Source organism: Panthera tigris, chromosome C1 (assembly GCF_018350195.1).
Source record: "Panthera tigris isolate Pti1 chromosome C1, P.tigris_Pti1_mat1.1, whole genome shotgun sequence".
Taxonomy (NCBI): domain Eukaryota; kingdom Metazoa; phylum Chordata; class Mammalia; order Carnivora; family Felidae; genus Panthera; species Panthera tigris.
In genome coordinates, this window is record NC_056667.1 from 74,527,588 (window position 1) to 74,553,537 (window position 25,950).

At 36.8% G+C, this 25,950-nt stretch overlaps 1 long non-coding RNA gene across 2 annotated transcripts; it reads left to right on the forward strand.

Annotated features, from left to right (window-relative positions):
* The first annotated feature begins 22 nt into the window (after positions 1-22).
* Positions 23-25,890, forward strand: LOC122241499. 2 transcript variants are annotated; one of them, XR_006221664.1, is made up of 4 exons: positions 23-739; positions 6,724-6,850; positions 16,794-16,915; positions 25,370-25,890. It is a non-coding gene; the product is annotated as an uncharacterized LOC122241499 (long non-coding RNA). The 2 variants fall into 2 exon arrangements; XR_006221665.1 differs by lacking the exon at positions 6,724-6,850.
* Positions 25,891-25,950: the final 60 nt, after the last annotated feature.

A 25,950-nucleotide genomic window follows, 5' to 3' on the forward strand; every position in this document is an offset into this window, starting at 1 on the left:
ATCTATATATATATGGGATGCCTTCTGTGTGCTAGACAATGTGGATAGAAAGTTGAAGAAAAATCAAAATCTTAATAAATGAGGAATAGTATACATTAAAATTCAAGCACCAGTAATTCAGGATACCAGTAGTATCCTTTTGTTTGAGGTAACTTACTTTATTTTTAGGACCTGACCTTTCAGAAAATAGGTAAATGAAAACAGAATGCTAGTCATTATATAGTCCTCTTATTCAACTATTACAAATGGAATATTTAAGGAATATTAGGAATTATTAGGAATATTTTAAGATAGGTCTGTGCTTATCCCTGTAGCACAAACTGAGGTCACAGTGGAAATTGCCATTATATGTTAACTAGGTGAAAGCTGCATTAGAGATTCAAATCTAACAAAAATTTTACAGGTGTTACTGATCTTTCCAAAGCAACTGAGGGTGAGTATGAGAGACTCAGAGGATCAAATGCCAAATCATGGATCTTAATGAAAATTCTTATTTACTTTCTAGCTATCTTTTGAGATCTGCTGTATCTCCAACTATTGACCTTATATGTATATAAATATATGTATTTATAAACATATGTATATAAATATATACATATATAAATAGAGATAAGTTCTTAAATAACTTCAAAGTGTCAAAAATCTTGTATGATTTCCACTTCTAGTATCGTGACTAAATAGAAGCTCCCAAGACTGCCAGTAAGACACATAATTTGAGGCACTGCTGGTTTCATGAAAGGTAAGAGTGGTGTCTGGCAACCTCCCACCCCAAAACAAACAGACACACTTGAGCATGGATCTGGACAAGCTATAGCTTTAGTACCTAAGAATTAAGGAGGAGTGCCCAAGCACAAGAGTGAGAGTACTCAGAGTTTGGGATTGGAACTTGAGTCCACAAAGTAGGCCAGAGAAGTAGGAAGGTGGAAAGCGTAAAAGCCAGAATGGCAAGGATCTAGCTTTAGAAATGCGAACACTCAGAAGAGGCGAGGTTGCCATGGATGGATTCCTATAGCAACGCCATTATGAAGATAACAAACCCTGCAATAGCAGTAAGACTTTTGTTCTATGTTTAAATCCTCTAGAGGAGCTCAAGTTCTGATTTGCAGGTCGTTGTTTTTCTACCAGTAGAATCAAATACTTTGTGAATGAAAGTTTCTCCAGAATGGGAACATAGGACTTCCACAAATTAAGATCAAGTAATATACTGTTAAAGGTCACGCAACACATGAGAAATGGGAAACTACCTTGAATGAGAGCCAACAAAAATAGTAAATTTCGATATCCCCTCCAAAATATTGCAAATATTCAAATTCTCAGATACAAAATATAAAACAGTTATGTACAAAATATTTATATACCTAAAATTACCAGGATAAGCAAGTACAATGAAATTTTAAAGAAATTAACAAACATTTTTAAAATCCAAAAATGAAATACGTGACTGACCAAATTTGAAACTCAGTGAAGTGTTAACACATTAGACAGCTGAAGAGGCAACTGGAGAACTGAATGATATATCTGAAAAATCAATCTCAAATAGATAAAAAGATAAGGAGATGGAAAATATGAAAAGAAGGTTAAGAGATATGGGAGATGGAGTAGAGACCCAAGAGTAAAGAATGGAAGGGAGGAAGTACTTGCAGAGATAATGGCTGCAAATTCCCCCAGAGATTAAAAATCATCCAGGAGGTAGGATATTCTCCATAAAGGATAAATATAAATAAAAGTATACATAGAACCATTGTAGTGAAACTATAGACCACCAAAGACAGCATCTTGAAACTACCCAAAGAGAAAGGACTAATTGTCTATAAAAGAAAGACTAACAGCTGACTTTTCAATATTAACGGTGAAAATAGTGGAATATTCTCTTCAGAGCATTGAAAAACCAAATGTCAGCCTGGAATTGTGTAGAAAGTGAAATTAGTTTAAGAATGAAAGCAAGTGAAAGTGTTTTAGTTTTTCTTTTTTTTAACGTTTATTTATTTCTGAGGAATAGAGTGCAAGCGGGGGAGGGGAGGAGAGAGAGGGACACAGAATCTGAAGCAGACTCCAGGCTCCGAGCTGTCAGCACAGAGCCTGATGCGGGGCTCGAAACCATGAACTGCAAGATCATGACCTGAGCCGAAGTCAGATGCTTAACCAACTGAGCCATCCAGGTACCCCCAAATGAAAGTATTTTTTAAAGGGTTTACTCTTAAAGGAGTCCTACTCTAAAGGAAGTGCTTCAAGAAGAGATGAAAGTGATCCCAGAATGGTGATCTAAAACACAAAAACGCTTAGGAAAAAATAAAATGGTAAACACTTAGGTAAATCACAATAAACGCAACTCAGTAGAACAGATGATTTGTTTCTTTGTTTTAAGTCAACAGAAATTCTAGACAGTAGTAGTAAAACAGCTGAGATAGGGAAGATCAGAGCTGAAATATTCTGTTGTATCATTGGGGTGTCAGGGTATTAACTTTAGTTAAATATACATTATAAAATGCCAGGGATATTCATGAAAAGAATATAGTGCATATAACATTCAAACCAAGAGAGAGGATTGTAAAAATAATTTCAAATATACCAATAATCACAATAAATGGAACAAACTTACTATTTAAAAACAAATTTCAGGGGCGCCTGGGTGGCTCAGTCGGTTAAGCGTCTGACTTCAGCTCAGGTCACGATCTCGCTGTCCGTGAGTTCGAGCCCCACGTCGGGCTCTGGGCTGATGGCTCAGAGCCTGGATCCTGCTTCCCATTCTGTGTCTCCCTCTCTCTCTGCCCCTCCTGCGTTCATGCTCTGTCTCTCTCTGTCTCAAAAATAAAACCTTAAAAAAAAAATTTAAAAAAAAAACAAATTTCATTTTAAGTTTTATTTATTTTGAGTGTGTGTGTGTGTGTGTGTGTGTGTGTGTGTGTGCGCACATGTGGGGGAGGGGCAGAGAGATAGGGGGAGAAAGAGGATCCCAAGCAGGCCCCTTGCTGTCAGCACACAGCCTGACACAGAACTCAAAAACTCGCCAACTGTGAGATCATGACCTGAGCTAAAACCAAGAGTTAGACACTTAACCAACTAAGCTACCCAGGTCCCCCCCAAAGTAATAGATTCTTAAAGCCTGGCTTTATACTATTAGCAAAAAGATACGTCTAAAATATAAGGGAAGTTGAAAGTAAGAGTATGAGTAAAAATATTCAATGCAAAAACAAAAGTAAAGCTATGGTAGCTCTACTTAATATCAAAACAGATTTTAGACCCATCATGAAAAAATAAGTATCACCAAGAATAGAGTGTTTCTACATAATGATAAAAGATTCAATTCATCAAAAAGATATACTAATCATGTGTGTGTATTTAATAAAGTAATCTCTACATAAAGCAAAAATTGTTAGAGCTACTACAAAATACTTACACCCATCAGGTTGGAAGATTACAACTTTCATTATTGGAAAATAGACTTTTTACAATCAAGAGAGATAGAATGAATAGAATAAGCTTGATCCCCACTGAATGTATATAGAATTCTGCATCCAGCAATTAAGAGATTCCACATTCTTTTCCAGATTACATGGAACATTTATAAAAATTGAGCCATAAAAAAAAAATTGTAGAAAATAACAAAATATAGTTACACCAATTATATTTTCTAATTGGTACAAAGTATAGTTACACCAATTATATTTTCTAATTGGTTGGAACACATAGATTTTTAATAGATAAATAGATTTGAAAACCAATATTAAATACCCTTTACTGGCTCACAGAAAGAATCATAATTAAATGCAGCAAAAGTGATTCTTCCGGGGAAATTTGCAAACTAAGTGCCTATTTAAAAAAGGAAGGTTAGGGGCGCCTGGGTGACTAAGTTGGTTAAGCATCTGACTTTGGCTCAGGTCATCATCATGTGGTTCTTGTGTTCGAGCCCCGCAATGGACTGTGCTGACAGCTCAGAGCCTGGATGGGGCCTGCTTCAAATTCTGTCGGCCTCTCTGCACCTCCCCCACTCACTCTCTCTTTCTCAAAAAATAAACATTAAAAAAAAATTTTTTTAAAGGAACGTTTTAAAAAACTGATCAAATTGCTCAGCTTCAGAAATCAGAAAAAGGACAACAGAATAACTGAAAGTAAACAATAGAAAAAACAGTAAAATAGAAATAAGCCAAAAGCTTATTCCTTGAAAATGCTAATAGATATAGCTATGAAAAATGAAAGTAGATATAAATGCTATTTATAAATGAAAAATACAAATACAAGCAAAGATTTTTTAAAAGATGCTATTAACATATGCAAATAAATATGAAAAAAATAGTGAAAATCTGAAAACTCTCAAAATATTAGCATAAGCTAGTGTGAATAATGTCGCTCTAACATTAATCACTTAAAAGCAGAAATTAAAAGTCCACACACACAAAAAAAATAGGTCCAAAGTGTTTTACAAGTGAATTCTCCCAAACTTTCAAGGAGGAGATTATTTTGACCACATAGAAAGTTTTTTTAAATAATGTGAAAAAGTTATAGTTCCTAACTCATTCTGTGAGGTCAATATAATTTAGAAAACAAAATATACAAAGAGAGTATGTTACTAGCAAATTTCACTCATGAATACTGATAAAGGATACTAAACAAAATATTACCAAATGTATAAAAAGGGCACGATAAATTGGGCTTATGCTAGTAATGAAAGGATGGCTTAATATTAGAAAATCTCTGATTATCATTTACCATATTAAAGGGGAAAAAGTAATATATTTAGAAAAAGCTGGTCACTTTTCTGATTTGAAGGGGTCAGGGGATCCTTAAATTAACAAAGATATCTATATTAAAACAACAACTGGGGCACCTGGGTGGCTCAGTCAGTTAAGCATCCAACTCTTGATTTTGGCTTAGGTCATGATCTCACAGTTCATGAGATCAAGCCCCACATCAGGCTCTGTACTGACAGTGCAGAGCCTGCTTGGGATTCTCTCTGTCTCCCTCTCTCTCTGCCCCTCTTGCACTCGCTGACTCTCAAAATAAATAAAATAAACTTTAAAAAGACAACAAAAATAGACTCAATGCCATCATCTCATATGAGGAAACATTGAAAGTATCCCCTTAAGAATTGAGGACTAGGACTAAGATGCCTGTCATCGCTACTTTTCTACATGGATAGGGATTAAAGAAGGAAACAAAATGCTTACTTGCAGATGATGATTGTCTATCTGAAGAACTCAAAAGACTACAATTTAGTAGCAATCATAGTTTACCCAAGATGCTTGTTGTAAGATGAAAATACAGAAGTCAGTGACGTATGCACCATCATCAAACAACTGGAATACATAATATTTTTAAAGCACAACTTTTATGATAGCAACAAAACCAAGTTATCTAGAAATAAGCCTAACAAAAGATGTGCAAGACCTGTAAAAAAAGTTTTTCAAAGAAAGATGGTGAATTTAAACCCAAGTAAATCTGTAATTATGTTAAATGTAGTGTACTTAAGATCTGTTTCATTTGCTGTATATAAAGTATACCTCAATAAAAAAAACATAGACTAAAAAAAAAAAACAAAACTCAGAGACATTAAAGAAGACCTAAGTAAATATAGACAGACATATCTTTTGAAGTGATGTCAGTTCTCAAAAATCCTCTGCAGATTCAATGCAACTCTGGTTAGAATCCCAACAATTTTTTTGTGGAACTTCATAAGCTCATTCTAAAATTTATGTAGAAGAGCAAAAAGTAAAGGATAGAGAAATTCCTGAAGAACAAAGAGGAGAGGGAATTTGCCCTACAAGATAACAAGAATTATAAAGGTGTAGCATTTACTGAGGTATTGGTACATATTACAAATGGAACAGTAAAAGAGCCAAGAAACAGACTTAAATATATCTGAAATTTTAATTTACAGAAGGAACCACATAATTCAGTGGAGAAAGAAAACATGTTTTCTCAGTAGAAGTAGGAAAATTGTGTGCCCATGTGGAAATGAAAAAAGAAACTCAATTTCTTTCTCATAGTGGACACAAATATTTCAAATGAAGTAAAACATAAATGTCAAAAGTAAAACTTTAAAACACTGAAAATATGTGTATAGGAAAACACAAAAATGTAAGAAAAATTGACAAGTTTAACAATCAGAAAGTTAGGAACTTTTTATCAAAAGACATCAAAGTGAAAAGACCAGGCACAAAGTGGAAGCCTATTTACATCACATGGAACAGAGAAATAATAATAGCCACCACATTAAAAATTCCTAGAGCTCAGGAAGGAAACAGTCAAAAGTTCAAAATATGTGAACAGACATTTCACATGGACAATGAACATGCCCACTCTAAACAGTAATCAGAAACTACAAATCAAGACTTTGAGATATAATTTGAACACATTCAATTGATAAAAATTTTAAATTCTGACCTTATTGAGTGGTGGAGATGGAGTGGGACAATGAGATTCCAATAAATTACTGTGAGGAGTATAGACAAATACAACCACTTGTGAAAAATAATTTGGTATTATCTTGTAAAGTTGGGCATCTGCATACGTTGGTACCTAGCAATTCCACCTAAGTAGTGTATCCTGAAGAAATTCTTTATTCATATGTACCAAGGGTCCATGAACAAGAATGTTCATAGCACTGTTTGTAATACCAAAAACTGGAAACAGCCCAAATGTTCATCAATGGAAGAGAATGGTTTAATAAAATATTTTATATTTTATAATAAGCAATGTATACTTACACCACGAAATATTATACAGCCATGAAAATTAACTGCAGCTGTGGAGAACAGTACAAAAGAACAAAATATATGAAAGAAGCTAATCAAAGAAGACTATATGCAGCATGATCTCATTTTTAAAAGCTTAAGCCAAACCAAACACAAAGGTGATAATTTTTTTTTTCATTTTTAAGCAAGGGAATGTTAAACAAAAATTAAGATAGTGATTATCTGATGGGGAGGCAAAAGAATATGGTATTGGTGCAATATGTTGATAGGTAGAAATTGTTGGTATTTTAGGTCTTCAGCTTGGTCAGTCTTCAATATGTTAATAACAGGTAATATACCTCTTTCCCCTATAAGTCCTCCCTTTTCTTCTTTTCCAGCTTAAATTCCCATATCCATCATAATCACATATATCCTCAGCATCCTGTTTCTCTCTTGCTTCTTTGTACAAACCTGTTAAAACCCCCACCGAACCTCTGTTCAATCCATCTCTGGAGTGCAAACAACCATGCTAACTCCTCTCGCTACCATGAAGTGAACCAGTACTGAATTTCCTTAGTCTGGTGGTTCTCAAACTTCACAATGTATCAGAATCACTTGAAGGACTTGTACATGGGTCTCACCGCCTATTTTCTGCTTCAGTAGGTATGGAGTAGGGGGCGTGGTGCTGAGAATTTACATTTCAAGTAAGTTTCCAGGTACTACTGATGCTTCTGGTCTAGCTATAAAACAAGTGTCATGAATTTTAAAAGATAAAGAAATTTTTAAATCACTTTGATGTCAGTATCTACAATCCAAACAATTTCATAATTATAACATTTATGTTATCAATTACATATTGTTTCCTTGTAGCAGCTCTGTTGCAAAAGTAATAAAAATGACAAGAATGTGGATTTCAGATTGGGTAATGGATAATAGGAGGCAAAGCTATTTACATACTAAGGGAAAGTCCAGGAAATAAACAAAACTTTCCTTATTACCTATCCATTATATGTGATCTGCTTGGAAAATAGTCACATGTTATTCCTACTAAAGTCAGTAAGAGAGTTAAAATCTTAAAGGGAATATAATCAGACTAATGTACCCATGTTTTTATGTAATTATAAACTCTAGAGGTTTTTGGTTTGTTTGTTTTGTTTTTTTTAATGTTTACTTATTCTTGAGAGAAACAGAGTGTAAGCAGGAAGGGGCAGAGAGAAGGAGACACCAAATCTGAAGCAGACTCCAGGCCCTGAGCTTTCAGCACAGAGTCCGACGCGGGGCTCGAACCCTAGATCTGTGAGATCATGACTTGAGCCAAAGCTGGATGCCTAACCAACTGAGCCACCCAGGCACCCCTGTAATTGTAAACTCTAAAAACACACTACTACTTTTGTGAAGCAGTCGGTGTCAAAAGAAGCCAAAGGAAATATACAGTAACACTTCTTTAATTCAGCATTGGAAGTAGTTCACAAATAGTGTAATCTTATGCAATAAACACTTAAAAATTAAGTAAAGAATTACATGTAATCAATTTTCCTTGAAAATTATTTAACTTATAATAGTACAGCCAATTGTGACTGAATGTAGGAAGTTTGAAAAGTTCATTTTCTCACAATGTGTAACCAACTGTAGGCACACATTTGCCATTTGTGTCTTCTAACCACAAGTTTAATATATTTTTTACCTTCATTAAAGTCTTATAACAAACAGCTCATCACATTATGAGATACTGGATTGTTTGTTAGCATGGCTTGACATTTTCCCTTTTTTTAAAATTTATTTTTATTGAGACATAATTGACATGTAACATTATGTAAATTTAAAGTGTACAATATGTTGATTTGATACATTTACATATTGTAATATAATTACCACTGTACCACTAGCATATACCTCTCACTTAACAAATACCTTTAAGGGCCATCCATGTTGTTCGAAATGTCAGGATTTCCTTCTTATGGCTGAATAATATGTCCATATATATGTGTATGTATGGGTACATGTGTATGTATGTGTATGTCTATATATATGTGTATACATACACATAAACATACACACATACCACATCTTTATTCATCCATTGATGAACACTTAAGATTGTTTTCATTTTGGGGTGTCTGGGTGGCTCAAGTCGGTTGAGCGCCCGACTTCGGCTCAGGTCACAATCTCACGGTTCATGAGTTCAAGCCCCATCTTGGGCTCAGAGCCTGGAGCCTGCTTCAGATTCTGTGTCTCCCTCTCTCTCTGCCCCTCCCCTGCTCATATTCTCTCTCTCTCTCTCTCTCTCTCTCTCTCTCTCTTTCTCTCTCTCTCTCAAAAATAAGTAAACATGTAAAAAATTTTTTTAATTGTTGTCATATCTTGACCATTGTGAGTAATGCTGCAATAAACAAGGGAGTGCATATATATCTCTTTGATATCCTATTTTCATTTCCATTGGATATAAACTTAAGTGATGAAAATCCAAAGAAATTTTAAAGAGCTAACTGGCTTTATTCATGATTCAAGCAGCATTTTCTCTACAAAGTACAGGTGAGCAACGATGGGCTGCAGAAAAGGAGAGGCTTTCAAAGGCAGGATAAGAAAGTCATAAAGAGAAAAGATGGGTGTGGTCATCTCCCTTTGAGGATAGTTGGGTCTTGATTAGGTGGATTACCTCATCGTCCTTCGAGAGATGGAGAGGGCCCCAGTGACATATCAACTTATTGGTGCTGACCAGAAAATTCCCGACTGATTGATTAAGACTACATTTCTGAGAAAGGTTGAAACTGAAATTAGTATAGGTACTAAGCTCCAGTTTGGTGATACAGCATAGCATAAGAATCTCCATTTGGTGCCTGTGTTCTTCTTTTTAACAGTACCCAGGAATGGAATTGTTGGATTTTATGGTAGTTCTAGTTTTAATTTTTTGAGGAACTTCCACACTGTCCCATAATGGCTGAACAAATTTACATCTCCACCAACAGTGCATAAGGGCTCCCTTTTCTCCACATCCTTGCCAACACTTGTTATCTCTTGTCTTGGTAAGAGCCATTCATTATAATAAGTGTGAGGTGATATTTCATTGGTGTTTTTGTTTTTGTTTCATAATTTATTTATTTTTTTAATTCACATCCGAGTAAGTTAGCATACAGTGCAACAATGATTTCAGGAGTAGATTCCCCTTACCCATTTAGACCACACACAACCCCTCCAGCAACCCTGTTTGTTCTCTGTATTTGTCTCTTATGTTTTGTTCTCCTCCCTGTTTTTATATTATTTTTGCTTCCCTTCCCTTATGTTCATCTATTTTATCTCTCAAAGTCCTCATATGAGTGAAGTTATATGATGTTTGTCTTTCTCTGATTAATTTTGCTTAGCATAATACCCTCTAGTTCCATCCATGTAGTTGCAAATGGCAAGATTTTGTTCTTTTTGATTGCCAACGAATACTCCACTGGATGGATGGATATATATATATATATATGTATATATATATATATATATATATATATATATATATATGTGTGTATATATATATATACATATATATATATATATATATACACACATATATATATATATGCCACATCTTCTTTATCCACTCATCCATCGATGGACATTTGGGCTCTTTCCATACTTTGGCTATTGTTGATAGCACTGCTATAAACATTGGGGTGCATGTGTCCCTTCATGCAGCACACCTGTACCCCTTGGGTAAATACCTAGTAGTGCAATTGCTGGGTTGTAGGGTAGGTCTATTTTTAATTTTTTGAGGAAACTCCATGCTGTCTTCCAGAGTGGCTACACCAGTTTGCATTCCCACCAGTAGTGCAAAAGAGATCCTCTTTCTCCATATCCTCACCAGCATCTGTTGTTGCCTGAGTTGTCAATCAATGTTAGCCATTCTGACAGGTGTGAGGTGGTATCTCACTGTGGTTTTCATTTGTATTTCCCTGATGATGAGTGATGTTGAGCATTTTTTTCATGTGTCGGTTGCCCATCTGGATGTCTTCTTTGAAGAAGTGTCTATTCATGCATTTCTTCACTGGATTATGTGTTTTTTGGGTGTTGAGTTTGATAAGTTCTTTATAGATTTTGGATACTAACCCTTTATCTGATATGTCATTTGCAAATTTCTTCTTCCATTCCGTCAGTTTCCTTGTAGTTTTGCTGATTGTTTCCTTTGCTGGGCAGAAGCTTTTTATTTTGATGAGGTCCCAGTAGTTCATTTTTGCTTTTGTTTCCCTTGCCTCCAGAGACGTGTTGAGTAAGAAGTTGCTGCAGCCAAGATCAAAGAGGTTTTTACCTGCTTTCTCCTCGAGGATTTTGATGGCTTCATGTCCTACATTTAGGTCTTTCATCCATTTTGAGTTTATTTTTGTGCATGGTGTAAGAAAGTGGTCCAGGTTCAATTTTCTGCATGTTGCTGTCCAGTTTTCCCAGCACCATTGGCTGAAGAGACTGTCTTTTTTCCATTGGATATTCTTTCCTGCTTTGTCAAAGAATAGTTGGCCATACGTTTGTGGGTCCATTTCTGGGTTCTCTATTCTGTTCCATTGATTTGAGTGTCTGGTTTTGTGCCAGTACCATACTGTCTTGATGATTACAGCTTTGTAATACATCTTGAAGTCCAGGATTGTGATGCCTCCAGCTTTGGTTTTCTTTTTCAAGATTGCTTGGCTCTTTGGGGTCTTTTGTGGTTCCATAGAAATTTTAGGATTGTTTGTTCTAGCTCTGTGAAGAATGCTGGTGTTATTTTGATAGGGATTGTGATATCTCATTGTTTTGATATACATGTCTATTTGGTTACTCTGCCAATTTTTTTAAGTTTATGTATTTTGAGAGAAAGAGCACAAGCAAGGGAAGGGCAGAAAAAGAGAATCCCCAGCAGGCTCCAAATTGGCTGTGCAGATCCTGATGCAGAGCTCAATCCCCAGTGCAGAGCCTGATGCAGAGCTCAATCTCACCAACCATGAGACCGTGACCTGAGCTGAAAACAAGAGTTGGACGCTTAACCAACTGAGCCACCCAGACGCCCTACTCTGCCCATTTTTTAATCGAATATATGGTTTATATACAAATATAACTAATAATATGGTTTGCAAATATTTTCTACCGTTCTGTAAGCTACCTATTTATTTTGCTGTGCTGGAATTTTTAGTTTGATTGTTGATTTTGGCTTTTATTGCTTGTGCTTTGGTGTCACATCTAAAAAAATAATTCCCCAGAGACCGATGTCAAGGAGCTTTTCCTTACATTTTCTTCTAGAAGTTTTACAGTATCAGATCTTAAGTCTTTAATCCATTTCAGGTTAATGTTTGTGAGAGATACAGGATAAGGGTCTAGGTTCACTTTTCTGCATGTGATTGTCCAGTTTTCCTAGTGCCATTTATTGAAGAGCCTGTCCCTGTTGAGTGTTCTTGGCTTTTTTGTCAAATATTGGTTGACTGCAAGCGCAGAGGTTTACTTCTGGGCTCTCCATTCTGTTCCATTGGTCTTTGTGTTGTTTTTTTGCTTGTTTGTTTGTTTGTTTAATGGTAGTACCATACTATTTTAATCACTAAAGCTTTGAAGGTGTATACAGTTGACCCTTGAACAATGCCTATTTGAACTATGTGGGTCCACTTAATATGCGGAGTTTTTTTTAATAAACACAGAATAGTACTATACATGTATTTTCTCTTATTATTTTCTTAACATTTTGTTTAGCTTATTTTATTGTAAGAATTCAGTACATAACACACCATTCAAAATAGGTGTTAATCAACTGTTTATGCTATCAGTAAGGCTTCCAGTCAACAGGTTATTAGCAATTAATAACTTTTGGGTAAGCCAAAAGTTATGTGTGGAGCGCAGGGGTCAGCACCCTTAACCCTGCTTGAGTTCAAGGGTCAACTATAGTTTGAGATGGAGGAAGTGTGACACCTCTGGTTTTGTTCTTTCTCAAGAAGACTTTGGCTTTTTGGAGTCTTGTGGTTCCATATAAATTTTAGGATTGGTATTTCTATTTCTGTGAAATATTCCATTGGAAATTGATAGGGATTGCATTGAATCTATAGATGGCTTTAGGTAATGTGGACATTTTAACAAGAGTAATTCTTTCAATCCATGAACATAGGATATCTTTCCTTTTGTATGTGTCTTCCTCAATTTCTTTCATGAAAATCTTGTAGTTTTCACTGCAAATATCTTTTACCTCCTTTGTTAAATTTATGCCTAAATATTTTATTGTTTTTTGATGCTGTTGTGAATGGGATGGTTTTTTATTTCAGATCTCTCATTGTTAGTGAATAGAAATACAGCTGATTTCTGTATGTTGATTTTATATCTTGCAACCTCACTGAGTTCATTGATTAGTTCTGACGGTTTTTTGGTTGACTCTTTAGCATTTTCTTTATATAAGATCACATTATCTGCAAATAACAGTTTTGCTTGTATCTTTCCAACTTGGATGCCTTTTTTATTTCTTGCCTGATGTTTTCTTGTTCTAATTTTGATGCTTGTTGATGTTGTTGTAGCCCTATTTCTTTATACACTAGAGACACATACTGTCTATGTCAAAGGAGTCAAGTGTCCTCCATCTTTGGAGCACATTGCTGTGTTTCATGTGTAGGTTTAAGTGATGGGGTTGCATTTAGGAACTTTCTTGTACACTGGCCCACCAAAAAAATGTGTGTGTGCATGTATTTATTGATATATAGATATAGATAGATATAGATATATCTCAAATCTTTAAGTACTAGAATCACGTAGCACAGTGAGATGTACTTATTATGAAAAGCATGCAAAATTGAGACCGGCCAAAGGACCGTAAAAATGGCTTCTTATGCTCTCTCTGAAAGATACAATCATGAAGAGGTGAGATAAGGGAGGAAGAGAGGGAGGGAGGGAGGACATACTTAGAGGCAAAATTAGTTTTGAAATTTAAGTTATCTTTCTTATGTGTGTATGCATGCCAAGTAGGTATAGTTACATTTGTATAAATTAAATACCTGCTTGCTATTTTATAGTAATATTAATAATGTAGAGTAATTTATAAAAATAGCCCTTCTCCCTTCAAATAGCATTGTGTATTTCCTGATCATTAACACGCATAAGCAGAAAACCAGAAGTCCAAAATATCAAGATCACCACCTTGGTTCCAGGCCTAATAGGGCAGTTTTTAAACTGTCAACAAAGGGATCACTATATTTTATTTGAAAATATATGAAAATTTAAATGTCTCATGCCAATGAGAACAAGGTGGATAGATCAGTGATCTTAAAAAAAATCCAGTCTTCAGGTGATTGTCAACATAGTTGCTAATTTCTGTTTTCTTTTTAGTTGTTTATGCAAAATCATCACACATGCAAATTTACTTGTCCTAATGTACAGATTCACATTTTAGATTCTCAGTGGAATCCAGTTCAATGTTTTGACATTTACAGCATTATGTTGACTTGTAGTATTTGTCTCCTTGTACTTTTACATTTCGATGAGCACTTTTGAGTCTTTGGTTTATTTCTTGTGGAATGTGGACATAATGCAACACAGTAAAAATAATGAAAAAATGCAAATGAACCAAAACTAATATGCAAATGACATGAAAATACCTTATTGCTTTATCTAAGGCAATCTGTGCTAGTGTGCATATTTAAGAATTAACAAAAGAATTGGAACAAAAGAATTGGATTTCTATGGAAATAACCACTTTTACCTTTTATAAATTTGAAATTATATTTAAAAAAATAATCACATTAATTATTCTCTGACCACCAAACTGCTTGTAAACCACTTGTAGACTTCTAGAGATTTCTAGCAATCTAAATACTGTAAGAGAGAGTTGTGGCTTTATTGCTCATCTGGAATCCTGAACTCATCAAGTCCAGGGCTCTTTAGGTTAAAGTAAATAAATTGCAATCCAATTTCTAAGGGACCCTTGATGCCTCCTTGGTACCCGCTCTTTCTTTACCTAAATACTCCCTTGAGTTTGCCATAGTCTAATTAGGATAGGTAGCAAATTAAGCCATTCAGTATTGTGAGTATTGGCATATTATGAAGTTACCAGAGATTCATAGTGTGGTCCTCAGCTTTGCAGGTTCAGAGATATTTATCAGCTCACAGAATGATTGGATTCTGAGTTAGAATAGAGTTAGAATACTCTGTTGCTGCGTGTAACAGAGATGCAAAAGAGCAATGACTTGAATAAAGGAGAGGCTGGTGTGGCTGCATTTATCATAAGGTTATCCTTGTGACTCGGACTCCTTTTAGCTTACTGCTCTGCCATTTCTAGGTGCCCTAGTCTTCGTGGTCCAAGATGGTTCACAGCACATTTGCATTATAGTCATTAGAAGGAGGGGAAAAGGAAGGGGAGCACACCCTTTTCCTTACTGGGATGACTCAAGTTGTTTACATCACTTGCACTCTTGTTCCATTTACCTAAAATTAGCTGCAAGAATGACTGACACATACATTTTAACTGGTGCACATATGTATGTGTTCTGTTTCTAAGGAGGGGAAGATATAGTAGGTGCAGTATCTGTGTCTTCTCTGCATAACTACTGTACATTCTTCTGGTTTCTAGATGCTCATGTAACCCCCCAGGCTCTGTTCTAAGATCCTCCCCTTTTTTGTTGATACAATCCTCTACCCCAGGATTCGAAGTACAATTCATATGTCACTAACTCTGAAATCATATTTCCAGTCCCAACTCTTCCAGGAAACTTGAGGACATAGCCAATTACCTGTGTGACCTTTCCACATTTCCACATGGATGGCCTAGCGACAGATCAAATTTAAGATGGTTAACACAGTGTTGACTTCCCCTTCCCACCTTTGCTCTATTATCACTCCAGTTCAAGCTGTTAACATCCTGCCCATTGGCTTCTTTTTAACATCTTGTCTCCCAGCTTTCACCTTTGTCTACCTAAAGTCTGTTGCCCCTTATAGCAGACAGAGCTCTCTTTTAAACATGCAAACCCTCCAGATCCTCCAAATTGGTGTCTCAATTCTTTCATTATAAAATGTCCACCCTTTACCCTGGCTCACAAGGCACAATGTGGTCCAAACTAACTCTCAATCTTACCTCATTTAATTTTGGCCATATCACTCCCCTTATGCCAAAACGAATTCCTTTCTAGCCTGTAAACATACTAAGATCTTTTCTACGTTAAGGCCTTTTCACTAACTGTTCTCTGTTCCTGAAATGCTATTTCTCCTAATTCTTGCATAGCTATATTTTCACATTCAGGCTTCAGCTTAAATGTCACCTCTTCAGATTTGATAAGCACTCTAATTTATTACTCTGAAAATGCATAAATAAAAGAATCAAGCATCCATTCTGTCTTTTCTATACCATTCTATATTTCAGGGTAAACAAATAGTTGATAGGGGAAGAGTTCTTTTTTTTTTTTAATATAGAAGAGTCATAGCTAATAAATGAAACAAATTTGGAATTAGAATATTGGCTTTTTGCAGCTCCTATTGAAATAATGGATCTTAGCAACAATGTATGAACTTTGATCCTAATTTGGGAAGGAAAATGATAATTTTGAGACCAAATGAGGAGCCATGAGTATGGACTGCATATCATGATAATTGGGTATGATAATTTTGTGGTTATGTATGGGTTTTGGGGTGCATTTGTTTAAAGTCTACCCCAATGTGGGGCTTGAACTCATGACCCCAAGATCAAGAATTTCATGCTCCACCAACTGAGCCAGCCAGGCACCACAAGGTTATGTGCTTTTCTGAAATTACCTATCAATAGATACTGAACTCTTTATGGATGGAATGATAAGATATCTGTCATTTGCTTTAAAAACACTTTAGCAAAAAAAGAAAAAAAGAGGCAGAGTAGATAAAACAAGTATTGAGTAATGTTACTAATTGGCAAAGCTAGGTAATGGGTACATGGGAAGCAGAAGAAAGAATTTACAAATTCTGTTTTGAATATGTTTGAAAGTTTTCATAATAAAAGGTTTTTAAAAACATCTCAAAGGGTCCTTTTCCTATCAACTATTTAAAAGTAACTATATATTCGGTCACTATCATATTTTAGTTCTTTGCTTTGTCCTTAGAGTGATCCAATTTTTTTCTTATTTATTTATTTATTTATTTATTTATTTATTTATTTATCTATTTATTTATTTCTCCATCTAGAATGAGAGCACAGGCCTTGCCATGTTCAACACTATATGCCCAGCATGCAAAATACTTCCAGATACTACTGGTTGGTGTATACTGTTTGTGGAATGAATGAGTTAAATGTGGAACTGAAAAAGGTAATTTTAGATCAACTAAAATACAATCCTTTTACACAGCATTTAGTTGTCATATACTGCTTGCTATTAAATCATGATAATGAAAACAAAATAGGTTTGGGGCATCTGGCCATCAGTTAAGTGTCTGACTTCAGCTCAGGTAATGATCTCATGGGTCTTGGGTTCGAGCCCCGGATCTTGGGTTCGAGCCCCACATCGGGCTCTGTGCTACAGTGCAGAGCCTGGAGCCTGCTTCAGATTCTGTGTCTCCCTCTCTCTCTGCCCCTCCCCCACTCATGTTCTGTCTCTCTCAAAAATGAATAAACATTAAAAAAAATTAAAAAGAAAGGCTGTTGAATATCTGCAATATCATATTACAAAAAGAAAAGAAAAGAAAAAAATAGATTTAAGTCAACTGGGAAAAATCCGGTAAGTTAAAGGGGGGCATTGAGGGATAGTTGTCAAGCATTTCTTAGTTTGGTGAAGGTATTTGAGTTTGGTGCTATCATCAAGTGTATATTTTGGAATTATTTAATGTTGCTTTGGTTATTTAAGGTGAAAAAATGCTATTATGTTATTATCCCTAAAATAAGAATATTCAGTCATAGCCTTTTAAAAGTTGTCATTTGTTGGGGCACCCGGGTGGCTCAGTCAGTTGAGTGTCCAACTCTTGATTTTGGCTCAGGTCATGATCTCCTCTTTGTGGGATCGAGCCCTGTATCCAGCTCTGCACTGACTCTGCAGAACCTGCTTAAAATTCTCTCCCTCGCCCCCTCTGCCTCTCTTCCACCCCTGCGCTACTTCTTGCTCTCTCTGCTCTCTCAAATAAATAAAAGTTGTCCTCTGAGGATGACACTCCATCTTGAAGACCTTTGAAGTGAGGCCGGTAAAAGAAACAGCAGTCTGTATCAGAGTGGGCATGACTTTTAAACTGGAAATTATGTCTAGCTTAGTTACCTAATAATGCCTCGGATAAAAATAAAACAATTCATATGTATTCTGTAATCAGTTTCATAATGACCTATGCTGAGATGTCCAAGTCCAGAGTACAGAAAGAGAACAGGGTTGGAGATGTGAGGGTCACTGGATGGTAGCTGAAATCACAGGAGTAGATGGTATCATCCAAGGTTGAGTAGGACAAAAGGCATGAGTAGAATAGGAACACTCCACACAGACTTGAAAGTGGTTAGTTGCCAGAAGTAGGAAGACAATGAAAGATTAAAGGGCTCTCGTGGAAGCCTAGGGAAAGAGTGTTTGAAAGAGGAGAAAGTGGACAATAATATCAAATATTAATCAGTTAAGGTGAGGTCTAAGATGTTTCCACCTGCTTTAGCAAACAGATATTATTGGGACCATGATGAGAATTGTTCTACTGGTTTGCCCAGGGTTGAAATTAGCTTGCAGTGTTTTACGAGGAGGATGGGAGGGAATCTTTTAAGAAGTTTGACTATAAAGGGCAAGAAATGCCAGGGATTGAGGAGATCAGGACACAGAAGTGATTGGAATGTGTTTACATGTGGCTAATAAGGAGCCAGTGATGAGGATTGCCAAAATGCTTATAATTCGCACAGGATCCGTGCAGTTTGGGGCCTCCAGCGTTCATGATGCTCATCTTCTCTCTCAGAGATGGGACTATACCTAATGACCTAAAATGCTAATCATCTTCCAGATTCTACTAAAGGAAAACATTAATCTTTTTCTAATCATCTCCCCCCAAATCGAACTAATCAGATCCTCATTTGTGCCCCCACCATAATCTGCAAAGATTCTTCATACTTTATTGCATTTATCTGGGTATATATCTCTTTTCTCCATATGCAACTTTTATTCAGAGTAGATGCCAAGTGCACAGCACTGTGGCTGACACAGTAGGTGTTCAATAAATACTAATATATCCTTCATTAAGTAATAACCTTCATTTTTATTTTTTTAATAATTTTTTATTATTATTTTTTTTAATTTATATCCAAGTAAGTTAGCATACAGTGCAACAATGATTTCAGGAGTAAATTCCAGTGATTCATCCCCTATGTACAACACTCAGTGCCCATCCCATCAATTGTCTTCCTTAATGCCCCTTACCCATTTAGCCCATCCTCCCACCTACAATGCCCCAGCAACCCTCAGCTTGTTCTCTATATTTAAATCTCTTATGTTTTGTCCCCGTCCCTGTTTTTTTATATTATTTTTGCTTCCCTTCCCTTATGTTCATCTGTTTTGTATCTTAAATTCCTCATATGAGTGAAGTCACATGATATTTGTCTTTCTCTGACTAATTTTGCTTAGCATAATACCTTCTAGTTCCATCCACATAGTTGCCAATGGCAAGATTTCATTCTTTTTGATTGCCAACTAATACTCCACTTTACACACACACACACACACACACACACACACACACACACACACATACACATACACCACATCTTCTTTATCCATTCAACCATTGATGGACATTTGGGCTCTTTCCATACTTTGGCTATTGTTGATAGCACTGCTATAAACATTGGGGTGCATGTGTCCCTTCATGCAGCACACCTGTATCCCTTGGGTAAATACCTAGTAGTGCAATTGCTGGATTGTAGGGTAAGTCTATTTTTAATTTTTTGAGGAACCTCCATGCTGTTTTCCAGAGTGGCCATACCAGTTTGCATTCCCACCAGCAGTGCAAAAGAAATCCTCTTTCTCCACATCCTCACCAACATCTGTTGTTGCCTGAGTTGTTCATGTTAGCCATTCTGACAGGTGTGAGGTGCTATCTCATTGTGGTTTTCATTTGTATTTCCCTGATGATGAGTGATGTTGAGCATTTTTTTCATGTGTCGGTTGCCCATCTGGATGTCTTCTTTGAAGAAGTGTCTATTCATGCATTTCTTCACTGGATTGTGTTTTTTGGGTGTTGAGTTTGATAAGTGCTTTATAGATTTTGGATACTAACCCTTTATCTGATATGTCATTTGCAAATTTCTTCTTCCATTCCGTCGGTTGCCTTTTAGTTTTGCTGATTGTTTCCTTTGGTCTTCAGGAGCTTTTTATTTTGATGAGGCCCCAGTAGTTCATATTTGCTTTTGTTTCCCTTGCCTTTGGAAACGTGCTGAGTAAGAAGTTGCCACGACTGAGGTCAAAGAGGTTTTTTGCCTGCTTTCTCCTTGAGGATTTTGATGGCTTCTTCTCTTACATTTAGGTCTTTCATCCGTTTTGAGTTTATTTTTGTGCATGGTGTAAGAAAGTGGTCCAGGTTCAATTTTCTGCATGTTTCTGTCCAGTTTTCCCAGCACCATTGGCTGAAGAGACTTTTTTCCACTGGATATTCTTTCCTGCTTTGTCAAAGATTAGTTGGCCATACGTTTGTGGGTCCATTTCTGGGTTCTCTATTCTGTTCCATTGATTTGAGTGTCTGGTTTTGTGCCAGTACCATACTGTCTTGATGACTGCAGCTTTGCAATACATCTTGAAGTCTGAATAACCTTCATTTTTAAAATGAAGCATCTGTGTGATCATACTGGATCTTCATAGCAACCCTGTGAAAAAGCACTATCAGTATTCTCATATTTGAAATAAGGAACCAGAGGCTTAAGAGAGTTAAATAACGTGTGCAAAGCACGCAGTAGGTTGGGAAAGCAAGGACTCAGACCTCATCTGCTAGCAAGATTCATGCTCTTATTCCCACCATACTCAATGAGTAAGTGAACAAATGCATGAATGGATGGGGAGAAAGAAATTCAAAAGGAAAAAATTCCCACAAATGAACCTCTACACCCATTGCAAACATAACCCATACTTAGAGAAACTGATCGTTCAATAAATACTTTTTGGGGAAAAAAAAAGGGAACGATTATAAAGCTGAAAGTAAGCATAAACTTCCAGTCTGTCAAACACTGGAGCTCACTTATTCTCCCTTTGTACAAAACAAAAAGGATTAACATTCATCTTCTCTTTGTTCATCTGTGAACACACTGGTCCAAGAACTTATTGGTACTTTAAAAAGACCAATTCTTCATGGAAAAAGAAAATGGCTTTTGCTTTAAAATGATTGCCTGCAGTGACCGCACAAACCCATTTGTCCACTCCTACTCTAGACATAAAGAGACACCGAGAGCCTGCTCTATGTGCTGGGCCTAACTGCCACACAACCTATGAAAAGAAAAGCTTACGTCCCCAAGACCACCATATGCTGGTATCACATTGAAGCCATCTCATGTCTGACATAATCTGAAATTGTTTCTGGGAATGTTAGGACCTCAAATTTCCTCCGGTCATTGATTTATGATTTTATATCACTGTTCAATCCCAAGATCCAGAAAATTTAGAGTTAGAACTTTGGATTTGAAATAACTCATTGGAATCATCTAGTTGGGGAACCATATAGAGTAATGAATCACAGTGTATGTCCTGGGCAGGTTACTCTCTGTACCTCAGTGTTTCTCATCTGTAAAATGGAATTAGTGATAGTCCCCGTTCAGTAAGCTTCTCTGGAACTCCCATGACCATAACATTCTTGAACAGCCTTGCCCCCACTACTTCTACCACTCACAGAAAACAGAACTCCCTTCCAGAAAGGATTTAGCTCCAGCTATTAAATGGCTAAGAGAATCATTGGGAGGACCAAGGAATCGATGCCAGACTGAACTAGGACTAACAGCCACAGCCCCGGTGCAAGGCCAAGAACGAGTTGCTGCTCATGCCACAATCTAGCAGTTGTTGGAGAATCTGGCAGCTGCTTTTGCTACACAATATATACTAACAAAATGGATGCCGCATGTCTTCCCCCACTTGACTCCTTTTGGAATTCAAGTATCATGTGGGTGCATCTGATTGGTCAGAACTTAATTTATACCTAAAATCTTAGCTTCAAATAAATCTGGGATTGGGGGATTTTTAAATTTTTTTACTTCTAGCCTTCCGTCCAAGAAAGCATTCTAGAAGGAGGTTGAATGTTGGACAAGCCCACCCACACTAGTTGCCATCAAGTACTAGTGATTACTACTATCTTGTTCAGCTCCATCTTACAAATGAGAAATTTGGCTCCAAGAGATTTAGTGAGGTTCTTCCCCTGGTTTGATGTCTATTCCTCTAACATGCTGCTTCTCCATTGACCTACAAACCCTTCATCTATCTGGTCTATAAATTTTCATTCCATTTCTCTTCAGGATGTTACCTGAAATATTTTCTCAGTGATTAAATTTACATGTTTTTTTAATGTTTATTTTATTTGTTTTTGAGAGAGAGAGAGAAGAAGATAGAATCCTAAGCAGGCTCCACACCGTCAGCACAGAGCCCAAAGCGGGGCTTGAACCCACAAACCATGAGATCATGACCTCAGCTGAAACCAAGAATCAGACACACTCGACTGACTGAGTCAATCAGGTGCCTCTAAATTTATATATTTTAATAATTATACTATATTCCACAGATTGATTTAGACTTGCTTAAATCATTCTAAAAGTTGCCTTTATTTCCCCCTGGTCCCCTGCCGCAAGTTTTGTTGTTTTGTTTTGTTTTCAGAATTCTAAACTGTTTCTTCAGTCTTAAGCTAAAGGCAATCAAAAGAAAAGAATCGAATCCACCTTTTTTTCAGATCACTCAGACAAAATACAAGGTGGGCTTTTACCAAACCAGCTCATTTTTCCTTCTGAAATATTTTCAGAACCATATTTATAGTAAGAGTTTGAAGTTACTCTCTCTTTTCGTTTGTTTGTTTGTTTGTTTATATATTCTCTACACCCAACATGGGGCTCTAACTCATGACACTCAGATCAAGAGTCACATGCTCTTCTGACTGAGTCAGCCAGGCTTCCCTGAAGTTTCTCTTTTTAACTAAAGTCTACTTCCTCTATTCGAGAAACTTACATTGAATGGGAAAAGAAATCTAAACAGTTTGGTGTTTTACCATTTGGTCTAAAAATAAATAAAATTTTAGTCATGATTTATAATCCCCCCAAAACAAATCAGCTCTTTTTGTTACATTCAGCCAATTTTTTTCTTTTTTTTATTGAGGTATAATTGACATATAATATTATATTGGTTTCAGGTGTACAATATAATAATTCAACATTGTATATATTGTGAAACGATTGCCACAGTAAGTCTGATTAACATCTGTCACCATACTTAGTTACAAAAAGTTTTTTTCTTGTGATAAGAACTTTTAAGACATACCTGTCTTAGCAACTTTCAAATATGCAATTCAGGGGGTGCCTGGGTAGCTCAGTTGGTTGAGTGTCCAACTTCGGCTCAGGTCATGATCTCATGGTTCGTGAGTTCAAGCCCCGCATCTCACTCTGTGCTGACAGCTCAGAGCCTGTAGCCTGCTTAGATTCTTTGTCTCCCTCTCTGTCTGCCCCTCCCCTGCTGATGCTGTCTCCCTCTCTCTCAAAAAAAATGAATAAATATTTTAAAAATTTTAAAAATTTTAAAAGTTTAAAAAAAAAAATTTTTAAATTTTAAATATGCAATTCAGTAGGATTGACTATAGTCACCATGCTGTACATTATATCCCCATGACTTACTTATTTTATAACTGCAAGTCTGTACCTTTTGACCACCTTCACCTATTTCACCCACACCACTGCAACCCCCAGCTGTCCTATCTATGAGCTTAGTGTTTTGTTTTTTTTCCCAAATTTCTCATAAAATTGAGATTTGTCTTTCTCTGACTTATTTCACTTAGCATAATGCTCTCAAGGTCCATCCATGTTATCACAAATGGCAAGATTTCCTTCTTTTTATGGCTGAATAATATTCCTCTGTGTGTGTGTGTGTGTGTGTGTGTGTGTGTGTGTGTGTGTGTGTGATTGTATGTATTTTTTTCTTTATCCATTCATCCATCGATGGACACTTCAGTTGTTTCCATAGATTGGCTATAGTAAATAGTGCTGAAAGGAACATCGGGTGCAGGTATCTTTTCAAGTTAGTGTTTTTGTTTTATTTAGATAAATATTCAGAAATGGAATTGCTGTATTATACGGTAGTCCTATTTTTAATTTTTTGAGGAAACTCTCTTCTGTTTTCAATAGTGGCTGCACCGACTCTGCATGAAGGTTCTCTTTTCTCCACATCCTCACCAATGCTGGTTATTTCTTGTCCTTTTCCACAGTCACCATTCTGACAGGTATGAGGTCGCTCATTGTGGTTTCAATTTGCATTTCCCTGCTGATGAGTGATACTGAGCATCTTTTCATGTGTCTGGTGGCCATCTGTTTATCTTCTTTAGAAAAATGTCTATTCAGTTCCTCTGTCCATTTATTTATTTATTTATTATCTTTTTAAAATGTTTTTATTTTTATTTTTGAGAGAGAGACAGCACGAACAGGGGAGGGGCAGAGAGAGAGGGAGACACAGAATCCGAAGCAGGCTCCAGGCTCTGCACTGTCAGCACAGAGCCTGATGCCGGGCTCGTACCCACAAACCGTGAGATCATGACCTGAGCCGAAGTCGGATGCTTAACCAACAGAGCCACGTAGGCACCCCTGTTCTTCTGTCTTAAGATTGCTTAAGGTATTCAGAGTCTTTTGTGGTTCCATACAAATTTTAGGAGTGTTTGTTCTATTTCCGTGAACAGCTGATTTCAAAGGGAGACTTGAGATTCAAAGAACTCTCCTCAAAGTCAAGTTTTATGCTATCAAAAGAATAAAAAAAGTAACCGCTACTTTGTCCAAAGGAACTTGGGCTCCAACATAACACAGGTGTCCCTCTGGCACCCCACAAGCATCATCTCTTCTCTAAGTTTATTCCCTCCTAATCTAGAGAACTTCCACACTCATGCTGTCCTTTGAGACTAGGGAGTGTTTTCAAAATCAGCCCATGGTGGAGGCAAGAGGACCGGGACGAGCCATCATTTTGCCGTCTGCTAGTAGTGTGGCCTTGGACATGTTGTTTCACCTCGCTAGTGACATGTGAACATTTCACCCCAGTGTCCTCATCTGTTAAATGGAGGACTTATAGTTACTCATTCATTTGTAACCTTCCATTTCAAACATAGTCTTCAGTATGACTTTAATACATAAGATGACCAGAGCAGAAGCGGAGTGGGGGCCTAGTTCATGCACAACAGGGGCCTGGACCCTAGCCCAGACACCACAGTTTAGCTGTGACCTTAAGTTTGGCATTACTGTCTTCTATCTGCATATTAGACATGGTGGGTATTCAGTAAGTTATTTTATTGTATTTTATTTTGTTTTTACTTTTATTATTTAGTAACTTTATTATTTGAGAGAGAGCGAACAGGGGAGGGGCAGAAAGATAGAGAATCTTAAATAGGCTCTGCGCTGTCAGTGCAGGGACATCAAACCATGCAGGCCTGGGGCTTCTCTGGAGGACCTCAGAAGCAGCTCCAGGGTGTAAAGATCACCCTCATGTTAACAAATTAGGACAGTGAGAGAAGCTGATGGCATAGCAGGTGAGATTTCTTTGCCACCACAGTGTGGGAGGGGTTGAAGTTCTGGGCCCATCATTTGGTTTTCTGGTGTCTCATAGCCATAGAGCTAGAAGGAACCAACAGAGGGAGTAAGAACATGCCAGAGAAATCTCTGACAGAGCAACCGAATCTCTGCTTAAATACCTGCAGTGAAGTATTCAACATGACTGACATGCCTTCATCTGAGAGCTTCAGGTGAGTTCTCCCTCCTAGACCTGCCTTTTGGAACAATGTAGAACAAGCTAGGCTTTCCAATATCTCTAAAGGCACTGGGCCCAGTTCTCTTGTGGTTTCATCACCTGTGTCAGTTTGAAACAAATTACCTCTTGGCAGAATCTTCAATTCAACAAAATGCCACTTCTCTCTGTTTTCTTCCTAAGTACCTTGCCTTCCAGTCATCTTCCTTCTTTCTCAGATGTCTGAAAACATTGATCATTTCCAATAGTGGCTGTGCCAGCCACAGGCTGTTGCAGATCACAGACAGTGCTTGAGAATTGTTCTGATAATGTGCAGAGGAAAAGAAAAGCTCTGTGGTCACTTTTTCCTTCTTCCTCTTTTTTAATGTTTATTTTTGAGAGAGAGAAACAGAGCACAAATGGGGGAAGGGCAGAGAGCGAGCAGGACACAGAATGCGAAGCAG